This window comes from Frankliniella occidentalis, unplaced genomic scaffold (assembly GCF_000697945.3).
Source record: "Frankliniella occidentalis isolate FOCC.00 unplaced genomic scaffold, Focc_3.1 Scaffold301, whole genome shotgun sequence".
NCBI classification, from domain to species: domain Eukaryota; kingdom Metazoa; phylum Arthropoda; class Insecta; order Thysanoptera; family Thripidae; genus Frankliniella; species Frankliniella occidentalis.
Window position 1 is genome coordinate 6,802 of NW_026267427.1, and position 21,302 is coordinate 28,103.

Below are 21,302 nucleotides of genomic sequence, written 5' to 3' on the forward strand. Positions count from 1 at the left end.
CTTTATTAAATTCTTTTGTAATACAGACAGGTAAAAAATCAAAATTATTTAGCTCGAGTCTAAACGTTCAAAAACTTAAAAAAACCTGTCCCTCTCCTTCTCTCACATCGCATGGCGATACTCCCTGCACCAGAGTCACTTGCGGTGCAACCCCATGCCGCGCACTGCTCGCACGGCAATGTCCTTTTTAACACTCTGTCTCTTTCGTGCCAACATGGTACACAATTCAGTTGTTCATTATTCAAAATATACAGTTCATTTTCTTCTTTTACAGACACTCATTTTAAAAAAAAATTCAAAGTAATTTCATTTACATAAGATTCAGTTAATTTCATTGCTCTTCTTTTCTTTCTCTCTCGCTTTCGTCTTTCTCTCTTCCGTCGCGGAAAACCGTCCCGTCGAACCCTCTCTCTTCTGCTCTTGATCTTTATTTCTTGTCTCTTTCCTCGTCGTCCGCTTGTCTTCTCCTCTCCCCCCCGCTGCCTGCCGTGCTGCCGTGCCGCCATGTTGTTGTTGGGTGCTGCTGCCGCTCGACGCGTCGTCTGCTGGCGGCCGTTGAGCGTCGCCAGGGTTTGGCGCGCTTGCAGCGATGACGTCACTCGGCTTCGGCCGGCTGAGGGCTGCGTCCGCGATCGACACCTTGCCGCGGCGCTCGGCGCAGGCGGCGCGCAGATGCGTCGTACCCCCACAAATCTGACAGGTCTTGGGCTGGCCATGGTACTGGATTAACGCATCTTGGCCACAGATTTTGAGGTAGCTTGGGATCGGAGACTTGACGAGCATATGCAATTTCCGGTTCCCGTTCCCAATTCCTTTAAAAGGTCCATCAGTGAAAAGTTCCCAGTCGTGACGAAGCACAGTACCGTACTCACTCAGTTTCTTCTCGACATCTCCCGGAGGAACTTCAATTGGCAGGTTTCGAATCAGAACGTAGTTGATTCTTGCACCATTCTTCGTCAGCGTCACCCTCTGCTCGGAGCCGTCGCTTGACACAAACGACTTTGATGGAACAGCGGGTAGAAAATCTTCCAACCTCAACTTGCTCCGAAGCTTGACGTGAACTCGAAGGCTTCCAAGTTCTTCCTGCACGCAGATGATTCCGCCCAATTCCAGCTTCACGTCGTTCAGAAGAAACGCACAAATCTCTTCCAAAGCAGGCACATATTTCTCAAAATTCAGAGTAACGGTGTTCACACGTTCAATCATCGTACAGGCGAATCAAAACAATCACATAACCTCACATTCGCTTCGCGCGCAGCTGCTCTCGGGAGCTGCCACCGGCGTCCGTCTCCCTGGGCGGTCAGGGCCAGACCCCACAGCAGACCCGCCATCACACACCGATGTAAGAGGCATGGCGTCAAACGGCAGGGCGCGCGTGCCTCCGGCCCGGAGAGCCAGAAGTGCCCCCATTCGGCCGCTCCGTGACAGAAATTTCAACGTAAATCGGCCCTAGCTCTGGACCTATGGGAGCTACAGCGTCCAGATTTCGGCTGTAGATTACTCTAGTAAAACTACTTCAAAATCAGTAACTACCAATGTAATGAATCGTTGTAGTATTATATATGTGTTCATGCTAGTGTTCACGTTAAAATCTAAGGGGGCCGTTAACGCGTTAGCGTTTGAATTTTTTTAAATTTTATTTTTTCAATTTTTTCTGGCTGGGTTTTGGGACGTACAGGAAGGGGGGGGTCAGGAATATGAACTGCCTATCCTAGCTGTGATGCTGCGGGGTAAATAGTTTTTGAGAAATTAAAAATGCTAACAAATTTACCCACAGACCAACTATGAGTCGTTCAAATGCCGGTTTCTGGGTGCGCCAGCTAACCGCCCATTGGAGGGTCTGTTAACATTTACTTTTCTTATTCTACAGGCGAAATCAGGGCGCCGTGGCTTCAATAGAAAAAGAGTTAGAACCAATTTTCGAAAAATTTGAGATTTTAACAAATTCTTTAATGGACCTACTTTAAGTCGTTTAAACTTAGGTTTTTTGGTGTTCTAGCTTATCGCCCATTGCAGGGCCTTTTCAGTTTTACTTTATTATTCTATTGGCGAAATCGGGTCGCTATGGCTCCAATATAGGTCCGAAGTAACAGCTTACGTCGTCCGATCTTCTAGTGACGCTCTTATGTCGTCCGATATCCTAATGACGCTCAAACGTCGTCCGAAGCATCGTCGTTTGAAAACAGCTTTCCTGGGCCGCTTGCCTAACGCCAACTTCGGGGCATCTTCATTTTCACTCCAGCATTATACAGGCACTGATGTCAGGGCACTGTCTCGCCGTGTTCTCGAGAGCCAGGCGTCGAAGAGAAATGTCAAAAAGTCGACTAAAAATCTGAAAGTTCGGCTCGCTTTCCCCTTTCCAAAAAAATATGTGTTCGTCGATTTTGAAAATAATTTGGCTGAAATAATTTGGCTTTGATACGCCGAGTTTTGCGTATTCCTGCCTGGGTGCCTATGGTTTACGTTCAGTAGACGTACAATAGACGTCTATATGACGTTTTAACCAGATTAAAATTATTAGCGACAATTGTCTGCGTATCTCATAGGGTAAGTTAATGAAAATTACTGCGATGTGGAATGTCGGGTGGCATCAAAAAGCCCCAGCCAACGACCCCGATACCTTATATTGGCTGAACCTGGCAGATTCTGGAAGAACCTGATACAGTAAGGACGATTCTTTAAGTTATATGGTTTGTGCATGATGTTTGTGAAGAAAGTTTGAGTGGGTAAAGAATCAATGATGCTCCGAAATACAATCATTTGGTAATTACTATTTACTCTTTATTTTTAATCCGATATAACATAGGTTCCACTATAACCATTTGGGATTCTGTACACAAGTAAAAGTCACACTCAGATCCGCAGAACGTACAATAACAGGCAAGAGTTTGAAATTGGCTTAAAGTTTTAGCAACATTTATATATTTCCCGAAGACAACAAGATAACGCAACGGCTCTGGCATGGGGTACATCTTTAAAAACCATTTGCAGGTCTCAAGAGTGGACAGTTCTGGAAATGAAGTCACACTGAATTTACAATGCATGTACACCGTTGAAATCAACAGCAACTTGTATCAGCCTGAAAAACTTAACGTTTATATTTTAATTTTTCAATTTTATCTAACAAAAACATTTTTTCGGTTGATTCGACGGGGCACATGTCTAAATTTACACGCCTACAAAGAAATGTACACAGTCTACACCTAGAGAAAATACTGTCCGGGCTCTCTTATTTGATATGCACCGCACAACTTGTTGGTGGCAAAGCGCTGCAATTTGAGTCCAAACTACTCGTTTTGTTGTAACATACAAAACACACAAAAAGGCACAGAGGGGGAGATAGAAAATAACACCAAGGCAGTCTGAAGGAAAGCATTGAAAACGATGGATGACATACATTGACTGAATTTAAATTTTAAGATAGCTTTACAAAAACGTTTTTTGTTTTTTTTAGAATATCCACACACTAATTTTCAAATGAAAATTACGTACACACGAAATTAATATTATCTATAGTTAGACACATGAAACGATTTAACAAAAAAAGACAACAAATGATCTCACGTTTTCAAGAACCTTACAAGTTGTTCATGTTTAAAACAAATTTAATCTAAATTGTAAGTAGACATGACAAGTACAACAGTTAGAATATTGTAAGAATCTGGAACAAAGGTTCGTCTACTGTAAAGGAGGCCAACAATACAAAATACAGAAGCTAGGAATTCTCGTATTGATAAAAATAAATGTAAAGTCAAGTACTATTACAGAGTTGATCGAAGCGGCTCACATTTCAGATATTACACTAAACAGAGCGTCCCTCCTTTGGTACACACATCTACTCAATCATAGAGACATGCACGGCAATCACACGTGAGCTTTTTATTTTCGAGAGTTTAGCGGGCTTTTAAAAGTTTCCTGGTGGTCTTGGAAATGCCCATTACAGTGCGTCCAGGGTTCCTACAATCAATTAGAATGTAAGATGGGTAATATTTCTGTGAGAAAAATTATTTCCCCAGACAGATAAGGATAGTACTCGTCGTAAAATAAGGCATATAAAATAAAGATGAAAAATATTGAGTAACTGGGTTGCACATACCATTGTCGAGAGTCTTGCAATACTGCGTGTCTCTAAGCGTGTCTCTAAGTTCAAGATATGCCATTTAAAAAAAATGAAAAATATGGATACCATGTCGAGACTTTTAGCCCTACTCATTCATGCGTGTAGGAACTAAAATAGAACGCTCAATTTGGATATACTGAGGTCATAATTTTTTAAGAATGAAACATACAAAGAAACTGTCAAAACAACAGTAGTCGGTACATGAACACATAGTGTTCATGTTTTTAAAACGAAGAAACTCCAAAATTTAAACCTGGTCACACATGGTTTTGATAGGGTGTAAGTACACAGTTCACTAAAACTGTTGGGTGTTGGCTGAGAAAAGCACTAATGCTCAGTAAACTTTACTATCGATCTGTAACGGAAGTTCGCTCTCATAGTAACTGTTGCATTCCTGTTTCGTAAAACGTTTGTCGATTGCTTGACCTCATAAACAGAGAGAAAATAGTGTGAAGTAATGGGAAAGAAAATACGCGGGGAAGAAAAGAGGAGACAGGCAGTCTGCCTATGGAATATGCACTTGCCAATCGGAAAAGGAAATTTTGAGTAACACGTCACATGCAATAGGAAAGGGAGAGGAGAAAGCGGGGTGGGAGGGGGGATCGCCTGTAGGAAATAGGCTAGAAAAGGGAAAACAATGTCTCCTGAAGTCAAGCTCTGCTCACAGGAGGATGGGATTGCACGCAATTTGCACATACATACGCCGGGCCTACAAGAAAAATTTCAAGTATTCAATAATCGCAAAGATCTCAGAGATATATCGAAAATTTTCGTTATTGAGGAACTTAAAATATTTGCCACTTGACAATCTTCTGTCAATATCTGATCTAAATGCAGATGGTTTCTTGTGGACGATATTGTCACACTATTGGTTGTATATACCCTTCTACGAATTCAGAACTACGCTTAAATTCGTCAAGGCTGTACCTGACTCACTTTCTGACGGACAACTCGTCGCTTTAAGCCATGGCCGCAGATGAACTGTACCGAACTGCAGCGACTTGCCCTAAAGCCCAGTCCCTGTTCAAGTGGAGAAGACAAGAATGCCTTGAAGGCTCTTAATGTCAACTTCCAAGGGAGACTCTTCAAAGGTCCAATAAACCTCTGAGGTCAATCCACATGGAGACTCTTCGGGGGCTTCTTTGAAGCCCCCGAGGTCAATCCAAAACTTCAAACACCCTACCGTCCCTGAGGTCAATCCATCACGGAGACTCTTCAGGGACTTATCTTGCACCGTGGCATATCGACAGGGCACAGGAGGAGACTCTTCGGGGCGTTTCCCGAGGTCAATCCAGATAGGAGTCTCCTCGGGAGGTTTCTACTTCCTGAGGTCTACTCACAGGGTAGGGGAGACTCCTGAGAGGCCTTTCAGTCCTTCAGGTCCGTCTACAGGGCTGGGGAGACTCTTCGGGGGGGCGCAGCCCCCGAGGTCAATCCACAGGGAAAGGGAGACTCTTCGGGGGAGTGCAGCCCCCGAGGTCTATCCCCAGGGCAGGGGAGACTCTTCAGGGGGTCTGTAGCCGCTGAGGTCCATCCGTAGGGCGGGGGAGACAATACGGAGAACTCAATCCCCCGATGTCTACCCGCAGCGCACGGGAGACTGTACCGCAAACACTCTCTCGAGGTCATGGCGATGGAGACGGTACAAGGTGACCCCTGAGGTCAATCCAGAGAGGAGACTCTTCGGCAGTAAATCCGAGGTCGACCCTCAGCAAGAATAGCAGAGGTGTCAGGGCAGCGAAAGAGGCTCTTTGATAGGAACTTCGATAAAACTTTGAGGAGTTGCGCTTCTGGTCAGACAAAAGTGTGGTGTGAAGCAACAACTCCTCAACTCTTTTGCTAGTGAAGAGAGTGAATATTACGCCCCAAGTCAAAATAGACACAAGCCCCCACCGTCAGGCGCCAAGGTGTCCCACAGTCAGAGAGTAGACCAGCCCCAATCGCAATTAAGTTTCGGGAATACTAATGGGCCGTTCTCTTAATTCATCTTTTGCGGTAGCCCCTCAAAGTCAATTACACCAACACTCGTACAGCTTGATCCGTGCTAGCGATTGCAACGCTCTATTGCACCTCCATGAACCCTTAGAAATCATCAGCGTTAGCACCGGTGCACCTGTTCTCTCCGTTTCAATACATCTCAAAGCATGAGCTTTTAGACATAGTGTGACGAGGGAACACGAGAGCACCGCGTGTAATTTTTTTCCAAGCAGCGTTGGTGAATTATAAAACATAAAAAGCAATCAGCTTCGCACAAGTAAATATCCTGAAAACCGATTCTCTTTAGTAAAGAGGAAAAGCAGCGAAATTTCAGTTAACGTGCTAGCGCCACGTATTTAAAAAAGGATTTAAAACACACCAAGGTCATATTTTGTAAGTATAAGAAGCTCTATCAATCATTTTTTATTTAAAAAGGTGAAACCAGCAATAAGTCTTAAAGTTTATTAATAATTTCAAAAAGAAGAAATATTTGCACCTTTTACGGCGACTATTTCAATTTTACTAAGAGACCGATACGTCGAATGCAACTCATAGCCTGATCTTGTTTTGTATTGCAAAACATATTTTTTGATTCGCAATCCATGCAAATCTTCTGTGCCCCTAAGTTTGCCTTAGAAGATTGCCATTCAAAAATACTAATGTGAAAAAAAAAAACAAATTTAAATTTTCTTTTGTTTGACGCAATTTGAATGCAGAAACTCTACACGTTTACCCGTACGGAAAGGAAAATAACACTTTTCCAAACAGACAAAAAGTTTGTTTAAATCATTAGCAGAGCACCTTCCCTTCAACGAGACGTAACGGGGTTTCGGGTTTCAATGCATAGCATATAGCAATGGGCAACAGTCTTCGAGAGCAAACTTAGAGAAGGCACGATTTATGGCTTTTATTTCCATGTGAAGCGAGCATGGCGTGACAGGCAACAGCACTGCTGCTTCGATATGTGAAGCTCATTAGTGACACTGCCTCTTTTGTCTGACGTTGAAACACGCGAATACGCAGATGCTCAACGGGCACCGTTAGAGGAAATACAAATTTTGAGCTTCACATCACCCGTCACTTTTCCACGCACCGCTACAGCACAAAGGTGTGCGATAAAGATTAGAGTGCTGACCGACGAATATCGAGTCAGAACTCTCAGTTAGTTATACTGCCAGGAATTATTTTTTTAATATTACCCAAGAAGGAAAAGTTAGTCATTATAATAGATTTCAAAATTTAGCATTGATATTTTTTTCCCTTTTTACTTCTTACAATTCCTTAACTGTTATGGTCGCCGCGTGTTCCAAACGTTAAGCGTATCACGATAACGATGACACAGCGTTTGAAACATTTGGAAAAGATTAGTGAGATTTACAAAATACCCTCTAGACACTCGAGACAAGCTCCCGCGATCGTTGCCCGAAACTGTATCGGACTCCCGCGATCGTCGCTAGTCAGTGCTCGGCAGGCTCCTGCGATTGATGCTCGACTACACCTTGCGTGCTCATCGAACTCCCGCGCTCGCAGCCAGCGACGAAGGCATTTCGAAACTAATGGAATCGCACAAAATCTCTATGGATGAGAACCACTTAAAATAACTGAGAAATTTGAGGACTAAGTAAGGCAAATACCTAAGCCATCGCCAGTCCTTACCATGACTCCTGCCAGATCGCCGCATAACAGCTCTCATATTGGAACAGAGAACGCGAAGAAGCTACATCGTCAAGGTCACCTCTTTCCCGCCTCCTCACGTGGCCCATCTTAAGGACCCAGTCAGAGAGCACCTCTCTGAGACTACTTCAGTTCGATCGTTAACCGAACAAGTTTGAGCTCCCGCGATCGTAGATCAGCTCCCGAGCCAAAACGGCACCGTTCTTCACTGAACTCCCGCGATCGTCACTCATAGCGCACTACGCGCCGGCGCTACCCTCCTCTCGTACTCCAAGAGCAGCCTGTGTCTAACACGGCTCCTGCTCGGTACCCATCAGCTGGGGCTCGCAATCGATACCGATTTCATGGTGCAATTCTCCTCCGGGAGCGGTAGAGGGGGGGGGGGCAGTTTGAACGTAGGGAAGCGGAAAATTGGTATTTCTTTACTGACTGGCACCTGTGTCTCGAAAGAAATTCCATGCATGGAAAGTGCGACTAGATTTCGCACACTGTGTAAAACAGTTTTGTACAAAAATGATTTTGGAAACAATACAGCTGCTACTAACAACAAATGTTTTCATTTGACCCTTCGCGAAACATGTGCTATTTGACCCACAACAGAAACTACTTTTCACTACTTTGCTGTAAATGTACAGGAAACGTGTGGGTCATTTTGTTAGCAACACCTTGAAAAGATTTTATTCCAGACAAAAGTGACTATTTTGGGTCAGAAACTTCGTTTCTGAGATTTTTATCAATGTTTTTTTTTTTTTTTTTTTTTTCAAAAACATGTATTGTAAAAAACAACATGTGTTGCTAACAAACTTAACTGAATGACTTTCGTTGTTAATTGACAACAATGTTTTTAACAGTGACAGCATGGTTTGACAACGATGCAAACCCCGCTTGCACAAGTCAAGTTGCTGGGCGCTTCGATTGTTCGAAACAGAACAGTTGCTGCCAGATAGACGGAGGAGTTCCTTTGCGTTTCTCTGTTACAAACATTGAGACGAGTAATCGTAAAAATTTCGGACGAGTTTAAATAATACAAAAAAGTGTTTGCATAGCGTCGAAGTCACTGCGTTTTGAGGGGGAAGCATTTCAAATACAAAAAGGGTAACTATGTGAGCAGTCCGAATTGCCTGCTAACATAATTATCAACTATAATACGAAAACGCTACCGATAAGGCAGAAAGGTGGATAAGGATTTGTAGTCTCTCTATGTATCCTAAACGAAGGTTAGACAAATTGAAAACAATATTCTGTTTTGGTTTTGAGTAAGGAAGGGTTACCTGAATTGATTTCACATTTTATGTATTGTCGTTTATAATGCTGAGCAGCAAACACTGACTTCTTCCTTACTCTATATTATTGTCCGTAGGATTCATCTATTTAATTACTTGGAATGGTGTTGGTGGCTCTGATATTGAACTGGTATGTTTCCGAGAACTCGGTCACCCGTCCTACTCTGCCCCAAAACAATTGAATGGCTAAGGGCTAACGATTCGTAACTTCAAAAACACTCAGAAATTTAAACAACTACACGATACGTCAAAAGCACGAATACCTAGAGAAGGGTAAAAGAGGAGGAATGACACACACACACACACACACACATACAAAAGTAAAATATTAAATCACAAAACAATCTGAAAAGTGATGGGACACAACAAACACAGAAAGTATATATCAGTGTAAGCAGAAATATTAAAACGAGTACCTCAAATAGATCGAAAAATCAGAAAGAGCAATAAAGGTGCAGAAGAAAGAATTTAAAATGCAATATCATGTAATGAATAGAGATATGGGAGTTCATCAAGGGTCTGTATAAAACTGATAAACATATGTATGAAAATGAGTACCCACAGTATTTTCTAAAATTACATCCATTATTTAAGAGTTGGTCAAGTATTTATAGTTTATGACTTAATTGACCTTCATAATTTTTTCATTTAAGCGGTCGTAGTCCCCCGTAACTCCCATTTAAGATAGATTCCATCACTTTGGTCCTTTATTTTAACGAGTTGATAATCAGAGCAGGCCACAATCGTTAATGGATTGCTTGTCATTTATTCATTAATGCAGCTCTACGACAGGTGGCAATGCGAGGAAGCTACCAACAATTTGTTCACCTCATATCAACTCCAATGGAAGGCGTTTGAAGGAAGGAGTTTGGTCCATTCCTGCTACTGATTGGTCACTGACAGTCACATATTGGTCAGGGTTTTAGTGCACACACTTTGTCAGCTAGACGCATTTACTTAGGTCATGAGAAACAAAAACGTTTTTGGGAGGAGAAGCCATAGTCACAAACAGTTTGAACAAAGTATATGTACTTGGGCAAAACATTTTCACACAGTAAAATTACCAGCCATGATTTACAAGGGTAAAAACCAAGAGGACAATTTAAGATGAAAAAGGTAGGAAACACAAGCGAGATTGAAATAAATTAAGAGGATGGACAAAAAAGGCTGCTAGGTAATTATAAAAACAGATTATGACTTGTAGCAAAAAGCCATCTACACTAGTTAAAAATGCGACACGCGACACGCCAAAACGCTAAAATTTGTAAAAGATGTTTCTAAAGGAATGTTAAATTTGAAAAATATATCAAATGGTCATAGTCGCTAAATGCAACAAAATAGTGCGCAATACGCAATTGGTATTAAGTTTTAGGACATAGAAAGTTAGAGTAAAAAGATGCAACATTGAAGGAAAATGGTAAAAGACGCATTAAAATAGATTACCCAATGTACTCTAGTTAAGGCGTAGGACAAATGTTAGGAAAAAAGTGGAAAATGGACGAATAGAATGAAAAAGAGATCAAGGTGAGAACTATGACGTTATTGAACAAAATAAGCAGAGCATGCTACAAATATATGGAACGATCCTGTTATTCAATTTACCCGGAGTTCACCCCAAACGCAATATGAAACTGATCCAAAACAAAACACAATGCTAAAAGTAACACTGCAGCAAGGTGTCAATATCCTAATGGGAGCAAAGCCCTCAAAAATGACGACTCTCGCCGCCTCCTTACTCCAAGGGAATATAGTAATTGTCTCAAGGGACCTAAAAAATACTGAAAAGGTAACATTTGACGAGTTGTAACCCAACAAATCTCAAAGGAAGTATTTAATAACCATTTAACATCGAATCTAAACGTGAATATGGCGTAAAGCTAGGCGACAATCTTCGAAAATTTGTTTCTAGAGCGGAAAAACACGAATTTCATGGAATATTATACGAAAGCTCAGCTACGAAAATTCACAACACCACAAAATCTAAACACACAGAGTCAAAAATAGTCATAAAAGAGAGACTAAAAATCCTTTCATAGAGTTTAGAGGTTCCTTTTAAAATGTTGAAATCGTTAAAACCAACAAGTGCAAAGATTTAAACGTATCTAAAGCGATCACACATTTAATATACACAAAGTGTTCATAATAATAGTACGTCATAGGATCATTTTTTTAAAGAGGGAAACTTATGTGCGGGCCTTAAGTGGCTGTTTTGACAACAGTAAATGCTGGTGACCACAGAAAACTTACATTTTTTAGGGATTTTATGATGTCATTTAACTATGAAAAAGGCTTTATAATAATGTCGAGAAAGTTGCGAGCTTTTTCGGAAGCCCTAGGCATAATCGTTTCGCAACAGACTTAACAATGAGAATAAGGCTTGCCAATAATGAGCAATAATTTACATGTCAGGGTACTACCTGATTCTAAGAACATATTTTAGATTTGACCTACGCACGCACGCACCAAAGATTTTTTAGTCAAGTATCACCACGAGAGTATCATTAATCTTAGGACACCAGGGTACGCTTCGGTTTGAGCACGGCTCTGGGAAATTTTTAAGGAGAAATGTGTCACAATGTTTGAAGTAAAAGGCCTTCTTACGCGAATTACATAATTTACAATTCTCATATATTGGTGGCCAAAGCACCACTTTAGCGTCACTGCTGTTTTCATGAGTCGCCCCCTGATTCGAAATTACATTGTAAAATGAAGGGACACGGCGAAGAATATCAGTGACGCTCTGCTGTTGCAGTTATGAATGTTTACGAAAAAAAGTCGTCTTTAAAAAGTTTGATGATGACAACATTTAAAATTTTAACGAAGAATTGATGACAAATGATCATTAGAACAGTTTTAAATGTTTGCTATCATAGTAGTAATGGAGCGCACAAAGAGAATAAAAATAGTAAATAGAATTGTATAATTTGAGCAGGATAGAAAAGTGTTCCATCAGAACAGTTTAAGACTTTAATATGCCAAATTTTGCATGTTTTATCTACCAGGTGCTTAGCAATAATTTGAAGTTTGAAAGTATGGTTGTTTGAGTAGGATTAAAACGGTTTTATTCTTTTAAGCACAATAAGATATTTTGAAATATTAGTGTGATATTTACTTTTCATTCTTAGCCTTGCTGAACGAATTTTGGGGTAGCGATAGTGACATAATGAGTTGAAGGAGTGCAGATAGTCAAACTTTCCGTAACTTTACATTGAACCACTACCCTATCGTAAAAGACTTTTTCATAGAATATGGTCAAATTAGGCTGATGCGATTTAATAGAAGACGCACCCCAGCCTGTGTCCAACTATAGGAGGAAGTACACTTTTCCCAACTATTATTATGGTAACTATGCGATTCTTGATATATTTAAACCTCTAGGGTAACTATGGTAACTATCACCGCTGAAAACTTTTTATTTGACGAAAATTACTCATAGGCACAGTACATAACCTACTTTTTAAGTAAATTATATTCTATACGCCGGGTACTTCCTTTCACCAGCTGCCAGTGATAAAATTCGTGCAAGTTATCCAAAATATTACGAAGAAAAGGAAGACAACCCCAAACCATGGAGAACACTGTCACGACGTGCCTATCAGTCGCAATTTCACCCGAAACATGATGATATCGGCATCAATGACTCTTAGATGACTGTCCTCCTTTGGTGTAAAGAGTTTAAGTGTCACTAGATTGGACCTTTTCTGCCATAAATGCACCGCTAGGACCTGCTTTTAAGGTCCTATCCGCAAGGTTTTTATGATCAGTCCCTTTAACTCCTCGCCATACAATGGCCCTTCAATAAGCTAACGAGATCGAAGTCTTGGAAACTCATTACAACTAAGGCAAACCTTACGGAATATACTTAGTATCAACAGGTTACCCTGATACATACTACAACATATATCGCATAATGCATGTTTTCTTTAACACGTCATTTGTTATCAGAATGAAATTCGAAATTTTACAGAAAGGCGTCTAATTGCTTATAATGAAGATATATTTTCTTACAATTCCACAAGGATCAATAACTTATACCAGGGGTCCCGGCTACGTGGCCCCCAAATCGACCGGGCGGCTCGTGACACCAGCACGCAGGCTACAGCCAGTAAACTCAATGATAGAGCCGAAAGCCACAGACGAAACGCCTGAGCACTTTGAAGGCGTCGGAGACGGGCGGCATCTCCCACCAGTAGTACAAGGCGAACCATCCATTTACATCGACATCTCTTTTCAACATCTCCAGCACCCTAGCCAGCCGGCCCATGATGGCTGAGCGTCGAGGGCTGGCCAGAATGTCCCGCCCTAGGCGGAGGGGGGGGGGAGGGGTAACACCTCCAAAGGACGAGTCTACGATACTATCTGACGGCACAGTGACCCGCTAGTAAAAAGTAAGTCGGGACCATTTACTTAAACTTACGACCAAAATCACAAGTAGTACGTGCTTTCGATCACCACGGACAAACTAGATACTGGGGATTTAAAACGACTTTAGTGTGGCAATTGAGATATGAATCCCAGTAGTTATTTGAAACGAAGAAAACTGTTCGACGTCCTTAGACCCTAGTCCCTCCCGGACACACATACGTACACTCACCACTCGCACACAAACACTAAAAGTGAGCTTTAGATACACCTATACTAACATTTGCTTTCATTCATTCGAACACGCGTTATTTTCTGCATTTTGTAATGTAAAGTGGTGTCTGAATGTTCAATCCTGAACAAAAGAGAAGTTTGTCAATCGCTCAACGGGGCATACATTCTCTAAATTAAACTGGTGGACTTTAGTAAAACATAGACATAAATATTAGGGTAGTTAAACAAATTGATGAGCATAGATTGAATCTTAACACAATGTAGCCTTAGGCAAAATAATAATCTTGTAATTTATAGAAAGAATGCTTCTTTTAGACCAGAAATAAATATTTATACAATTATATCGTTGCAATCACAGCTCAGCAAGTATCACACAATGCAGGGTTACATTCTTAAAAGCTCTATGCCTGCAAAATTTACTGCACGATATCATGGGAAGCAGCCCAAACAGGGATATATTTCATTGTCCTTCAATTTTGAAGGTCTCACATTAGAGACAACTAGCGGGCGCGGATCCAACGCGATTAATTCAGGCAGAAGCATATGGGCTTTCATTTTGGACCTTAAAACCTTGAGTGTGCATATTTGCACAGTACCTCGACACCCACAGTGCGGCACGGCCACGATATGGCCACACTGTACTGGTTTCTATGACGCGTAAGCAGCACCGCACTGAATGTGTTTATTTAGGGCAAATATTGTGGTTGCCCTCTGTCCCTCACCAAAAGATCACCTGGATCCACGCCTGACGATGCAAAAATTTTAAACACGATTACAAGACATTGTATCCTAACCTGTACTTAGACTCCGCTTTTCGAAAGAAAGAAAGAATCGAAGGACACAATCGCCAGGAAAATGTCGTTAGAGGCAGGAAATATAAGAAAATTTTTTGAAAGGATAGGAGTCGTATTAAAATAGATATTAAGTAACATAATTTCACTGTATAGTACTAAACGGTTCAAGACTTATTAAATGCAATACCAGCACAATGGAACTATTGTAACAACATTGAAACGACGAATATGTTTAAGATTGACATCAAGGAAACACTTCTTTTATGATACAGAAACTTTGGAGCCACGAATAATATATTCTAAAACGTGCGAATCAATGTCACCCGATTTGGGAACGCTTATTTTGCTCTGCGGCTTAGGCGCATAGGCAGAATAGATAAAAGTACCGTCAAAGAACTCCGTTGCGCTAACACGTAGCAAAATGTTAAATTTGCCAAAATGTGATAACATTTGCAACTGTCACGTGCAAAACGTCATTATTTTGTTAAAATAACTACCTCTATTTATCAATTTACCAACATTACATGTTCCGTCAATTTTCATTGATTGCCTCGCAAGCACTTCTAGGCCGTTAGAGTAGTAGTATGTAACAGAATAATCTTGGTCTTTTAACGTTAAGCAAAATGGAGCACAAAAAAGTGGTTGTTTTTGGCCACGATAGTGACAAGAAAACAGCTGTGACTAGAGCTGTAGGCTGTGGCCACACCGTAACGGTGTACTGGCGTAAAAAAAACAGCCTTTTCTAATAAGTGTCATGCTCCCTACTTTGACTTGTTTTTTTTTTTTACGTTTTAAAGACTGTTACAATCTCAACTCATGTACGAAGAGTTTTTCATTGGTCCGGCATAGAGAAATGATCTAAGATTTACACGTAGCAACGTTAACCGTATTTCAAGTACCTTTTCAAACTAAAAACAAGATTAAAATTACCACAGACCAAAAAGTTGATATCGCTACCAAAAAGAAATTTCAGTGAACTGCACTAATGTCCGCGGCAACGCAACTTCCGCCGTTCGTGACTGACAAATACATTTAGCTAAAAGCAATTCTTTCAAATTTGAACTTTGTGGTATCACAATCAAAGTATCGTAGTTATCAAGTACAGAAAGTTGGTATTTTTTTTATGTAAGGTAGCGTCTTTAGGCGTACAATGAATGAAACCATTATTTCCTTGTTAACAATATGCTCGGACTGGATTGGTTCATTTTGAAATTGTGTTTCACATCCATAGCAGAAAACTATTGCGTTCACAATATTATCATCTGAAATTTCGGTCGAAAGACGACGGGCCTGGTAGACAAATATATTTTAGCGAATTGTTGTAAATTAAAACCATCTCCTTATATTTTGCTACGGCCTATTGGCGCATACCCTGAAAACGTTTCGAGTAAAATACTTCAAAATAAATATTATGCACTCAAACTACCGGTAGTGTGCCAAAATTTGGTTTTTATCAGAACGCACACGTACTTTGTAATTATGCACTACAAAAAAGGACAGGTCTAGGACACACGAGTACACAAGATGAACAGAAATCTGACTAATCGATCCTTACGAGATACTAACATATATCCATGGTGCCGGGCTTCCAATTTTTTCAATTGGATTACGGTTCAAGAAACTTCTCCAAGCTGATTTAAGACAACTGTAGCCGCTTTCGAAGGTTGTCGCACACCACCATTTCTTGCCATCTTCGCCACTCAGCCCCGTCACCTTATTAGTTCGCGCGCAGTTAGCACCAGGCCGCCACCTTTTCCCCTCCTCACTCCGCGACCAGCTCTCTCTTTCTCTATCTCTCTCTCTCTGAGGTCGGTGGAGGGAACTTCATCCAGAGTTGCCCCATAGCGCCGAAACTGCACTATTGGCGGCAAATCTCTGAGTGACTACTGTACTTATGAAGTCATCAGACACACTACGCTAACAAACCATGGAAAGTCAGAGCAGCACCGAACTAACCGTAGTACAACTTACAAGGTAAAGATAGTTTAGAATATGTCAAAACATTCACTTACTTTACAGAGATAGCTTACTACATTTAGTACCTGTATTTTTGAACACATTGTTTTTCTGCCTCACGTATCAATTATTTTCAATATAATGCATACAGTTAAGTTTTATGCAGCCAAGTCGCACATGTATGATAATTGCCAAATTAACTAAAACATACCAAAGGAACATTTTGTTTGTAGACACATTTAGAATTTCCGCAGGAATGTAATGAATAGGTGCTTAACATTAACGGGTTTATTTGTTTTAGCCCAAAGTGATGTGAAAAGTATTACAAGAAATTTTTCGACAGCACTTTGGGCAGCAATTATCAACTGGCTCCACGATGCATACTGATGAGATAATAATAGTTTAACAGGAAATTAGTATAATATTGTGTTATTAAGATCATTGACGAAAACAACATAGTCGTACAGATGAATGAAATAAATTGCCAGTGAAGTTAGGTAACGCCTTCCCTAAGAATGAAGAATTGTCAGAAAATTATGAGTCATGTTTGATTAAACAAAACTTACAGGTAGCAAGAACTAATAGTACTTGAAACATCACATTTCTGTTCCCTCAGTGATGAGTGAAGATCGGAAGGCTGCGATTATCAGACACTATCGAGAATTTCGCAATGAAAACAAGGAAAATAAGAAGGCACAGCCTAAATTGTATAAATCAGCTGTGACATCGCAAACTTAAACTTTGTACGTAAATCAGGTGACAAGTGTCATACACGGGGCACGCACACAATCTACGACGCTCGGAGTAACTCGTCTATTTTCACATTTCTGACGGTGGCATGCGAATAGTATCCCGAGAGACATCAAGTAAGACAAAATGACCGAAGTTTGGTGACATCCACTTGAATTGCTTCTGATGGCGCGGACCGTACCTGGTCCACGAAGGAGGGTAACTATCAATTAGAACAACAACTCACGATATGGCAAGAAGCGTGGGTTACTGCTATTGCTTGGTTTAGTTGAGTTGTTTTATGATGGTGATGGTTGTGTGTCTGCCAGGGCGGTTGTCAGGGCGCGCTAGAGAGGCAACGCGGTCCTCCGGCCACCTGGAGAAAAAAAGACAAAAAGCTTCTTACTGGTATGCACTGATAAGTACACTGATGAACTAAGTGTGCAACGAAGTAGCGAAAACTTTGTTCAGTTACGGGTCCCTGGCTATGGACCTAACACGTGAGTTCTGACAATTAATATTTGGTTGGGTTAACTTAAGTTGTTTTTCCTTTAAAGTTTAGTGCAACGTTTAAGACTAGTGTTGAAGTATATATAATTAAGATATTAGGATATAATGACCGATAATTCTAGAAATTGTGAAAGTCAATTAGACTATACACGTTAAATTTACTTGTATGTTAAGGTGCAAGATGCACACTTTTTTAAAAAAATTACGCTTCGTTTAGGACAAATTTGAGGGCGAAAATGCATGATTTCGCAGATGAATGCACAAAAGTGTTGAAATCAGCGCAGAAATGTGTGCTAAAAATGTGATGACTGAAATACGATGACTGAAAATAAACTTGAATTTAAAAAATGCACCTAGTTACTGTGTATGCCGTGTAAAAGCATGATCTTAATAAGGTTTGTAAAAATTAAACATGGGAATGAAATGAGTAACGTATGACACGTGCTGTTTAATTTAAGACAGTCTTTGATCTTTTTTGAATTATCTCCAAAACACATTTGTTCCCTCTCCATTCATCAAGTGTAGCTTCGGTGTCACGTCCCGCCAGTTCTTTGTCGGACTGGCCTCTGGAGCCCAATTGTGACCCCTCCGTAGCCTCCACTGCGCTAGAGATCCCCCTCCCCTTTTCCCACCCACCCCCACACCCCACCGCAACGACCCGAGAGCTCCTCCCCAACCGAGCCCCCCGGGGTGCTCCGCAGGGCTGAGCCGCAGAACTTCCCCCACCACGAGCGCTCTCGCTCGATCGCTGTTGCCCCCTACCCCTCTCTATCCCCGCTCTCATTTTTCCCCCTTCAAGAATTTTATCCTCCCTCATCATTTACAGTACTGAAAATGTTTGAAACACCCTCTTCACACTGACATTAGCGTTGCATTCGTTACATGAATTGTAGCAGGGTTGTACAAAGTTGAAAATAACGTCCAACGGACGTCCCCCAAAGTAAAGAATCCGCGTCTTTGTGGGTCTGCGCAATCAAACTTTAAATTTACTTTTAAATCCGAACGGAAAATGGTATTTCTAGTCATAGGTTTTCAACCACAAGCGCACTTTGCACCCACATTTCGAAAGGACTCTTTTATTACTTCGACTTATTTGCAGTAGTCCATTATAGTACCACATCGAAACGACAGCCCTAAATTTTATCATTTTCACAAAAAAGTACTAACGGAATTTTAGGAACCCCTGTAGAACCTGCAAGCCCCCAACCACCACCACCACTACCAGCCCCCCGTGTCCCCCTTCCCCTCTCTAAAAGTCCCAGTCATTCGTCGATATTACAAAGCATTTCCTCGTATAAGAGAAGTTGTGCTCCAAGAGTCTAACCACGATCCCAAAGACGCCTTCAAGACACCTCAATGCCCGTACCTACAGGCCAATGACCCTTGGCAGCCACAAAGACACCAAGCAAAGTTCGATATTAGGCGTCTTTGAAGGCTCCATAGTCTCTAATTAGGCAAGAATAAAGGAAAAGGATTAAGACTCACCCTCGCTGGCCAGCCGAGGGCGCGCAGCACGTCGGCGAGCCTCCATGGTGGTTGAGGCCATCAAAGAGGTCTCTGATGAGGTCCCCGATGAGGCCGAGGCCAAGGTGGTGACAAGGTGGCCCCCAGGGCCGTGGCGTCGCTAGCGCGTCGCGCCCCGCAGTGGAGGCCCTTCATGCGCCGCAGGCCCCACCGAGGCCCTGCACAGAGCCGACCCTCGCTCGGGCTTGCTCGGCGAGGCTCCACTCTTCACTCGGGCTTCCTTCGGCTCACCTCGGGTCGCTTCGGCTCGACTCGGAAGGATTCGGGAGGTGTTTACCCGTCCGAGGCGCTAACGGTATTGATCCATTGATCAGGGTGGGCCAACCCAGGCCGTGAGCCGCGCCAGGGGCAGAGGGGGTCCCCCACAGGGTCCCCCACAGGGTCCCCCACAGGAGCTCGCCGCTGTACGCAGGGCGGCAGAGGCCGCCACGGTCGCCGCGCATGCGCACACCCGGGGGTGCGCCAGGCGTAGCCAGGCGGCGCCAGGGGCACAAAGCCTGTCGGGCGCTCAGCGGCGTTGGCCTGATACTGCGGACCACCCCCTCACCTTCCTCTACCCCCTCTTCATTGCTCTCAATAAGGCCTTCTGGAAGCTCCGCCAGCTCCGCCTACTGAACGGACTAGCAGAGGTCAGCCCAGGCCATGGCCCAGTCTCCGCCAGTCTACTCGCCTCCAGCTGCTCATGAGAGACTACACACAGCCTGGCGCACGACTCACTCATAAAAATATGGTTGAAACTGTACGCAATATTTCATCAGTTCCAATTTGCAAAACATGCCACAAAGGTATGATTGGAGTGTTGAATTTACTAATTGTTTTTACAGTGCTCACACTGATCGATGACGTGTTCAACTGGCAAGCACTTTGAAGGTGTTAAACACCGCGCAGATTAGTTGCGGGTGTTTGTGTCATTTTTAGTAATTGCAAAGTGTTTGACTGGAAATTTGAACACTTACGCGGCTGCCAATTTTTTGCCTCCTTTTGAAAGACAGCCAACTTTTGGGAAGCAAAGAGGACAAAAATTGGCAGCCTCCAAAAGACGGCCAAAATTTGGCAATCAAAAAGGACTGCGAACATTTTGGCAAGCCAGGCGACCACGGCGTTAACAATCCTCAAGGCTACGACACACTCCTAGCAGCAATATTTTGTAAAGATTAAAAATGAACATGAGACCATTTTGAAATCAATTTGATGAACGTATTCCACCCATGATAGTGCAAAGTAGACAGATTTATAGAGCAAGATTTACAGAGTAGCCACTAAAACCACCACCACCAACCACCACCACCACTACCAAGGGCTAAAGACGTTCATCGGGATAATTTTCAGAGATAAGGCATTTATAAAACAAGTAAAATTTATTGCAACAACAAATAATGACCAGCATCTGTTTCGTAGCATCTCTATACTACGCATTAACAACTATTATTAATTAGCAAACAGTCAACTGGATTTGCTATAAAATAATGGAATAGCAGGTACATTTTTGATACGAGAAACCTTATGTTTTCATATCACTCACAACCAACATTTCTCTTTGAGTCATGCTAAAAGAATCTATGAACATACTATAAATATCTATGATAAAAAATAGTAGATCGTTTCGTAAATATTTCTGAAGTGAGCACTGAAAGAAGACAAGTCTGATTTCTAAACTTAGAGAGAAGTGCACTTCGACAAATACGTGCGTAATATGACAAATTTCACTTTTCTGACTAGAATGGAAAGGCAATTGTCTTAGGGTTGCCTAATTAAGCGTAAAATTGTCATCCGACTCAAGCATTTAGGAAGCACAGATAAAGTTAAAACGTACCTAATAGAAACACGATTTACGATCTAAATCACAGCCAGTTCGCACATGAGAAGTGTACATTGTAGGTGACTAGAAGTAACTATTTTTGCTTGCACAAACCCAGGATCCCGGTACATGCAATAAAATGGGCAAGATTAATAGCCCAAAGGCAGGGGGTAGAAACGGAGCGCTCAGGCCGCACACCATGCGCGTCCCCGGCCGCGCGCCAGCCGGTCGAGCACACGCATGTCTTTTCCGCACTTTTTGAAGCTGTTTGATATTTTGACCAACCGCATGAGTGGTATCGCGTGAAAGGGCAGAGTTCGAACTTTACCGAGGTACCTTTA

General features: G+C 42.0%; 1 long non-coding RNA gene across 1 annotated transcript; it reads right to left on the reverse strand.

Annotated features, from left to right (window-relative positions):
• Window positions 1-2,751: 2,751 nt before the first annotated feature.
• Window positions 2,752-20,059, reverse strand: LOC113215364 (uncharacterized). The gene is made up of 2 exons (XR_003303903.2): window positions 19,125-20,059; window positions 2,752-17,505 (listed from the first exon to the last, which is right to left on the reverse strand). It is a non-coding gene; the product is annotated as an uncharacterized LOC113215364 (long non-coding RNA).
• Window positions 20,060-21,302: the final 1,243 nt, after the last annotated feature.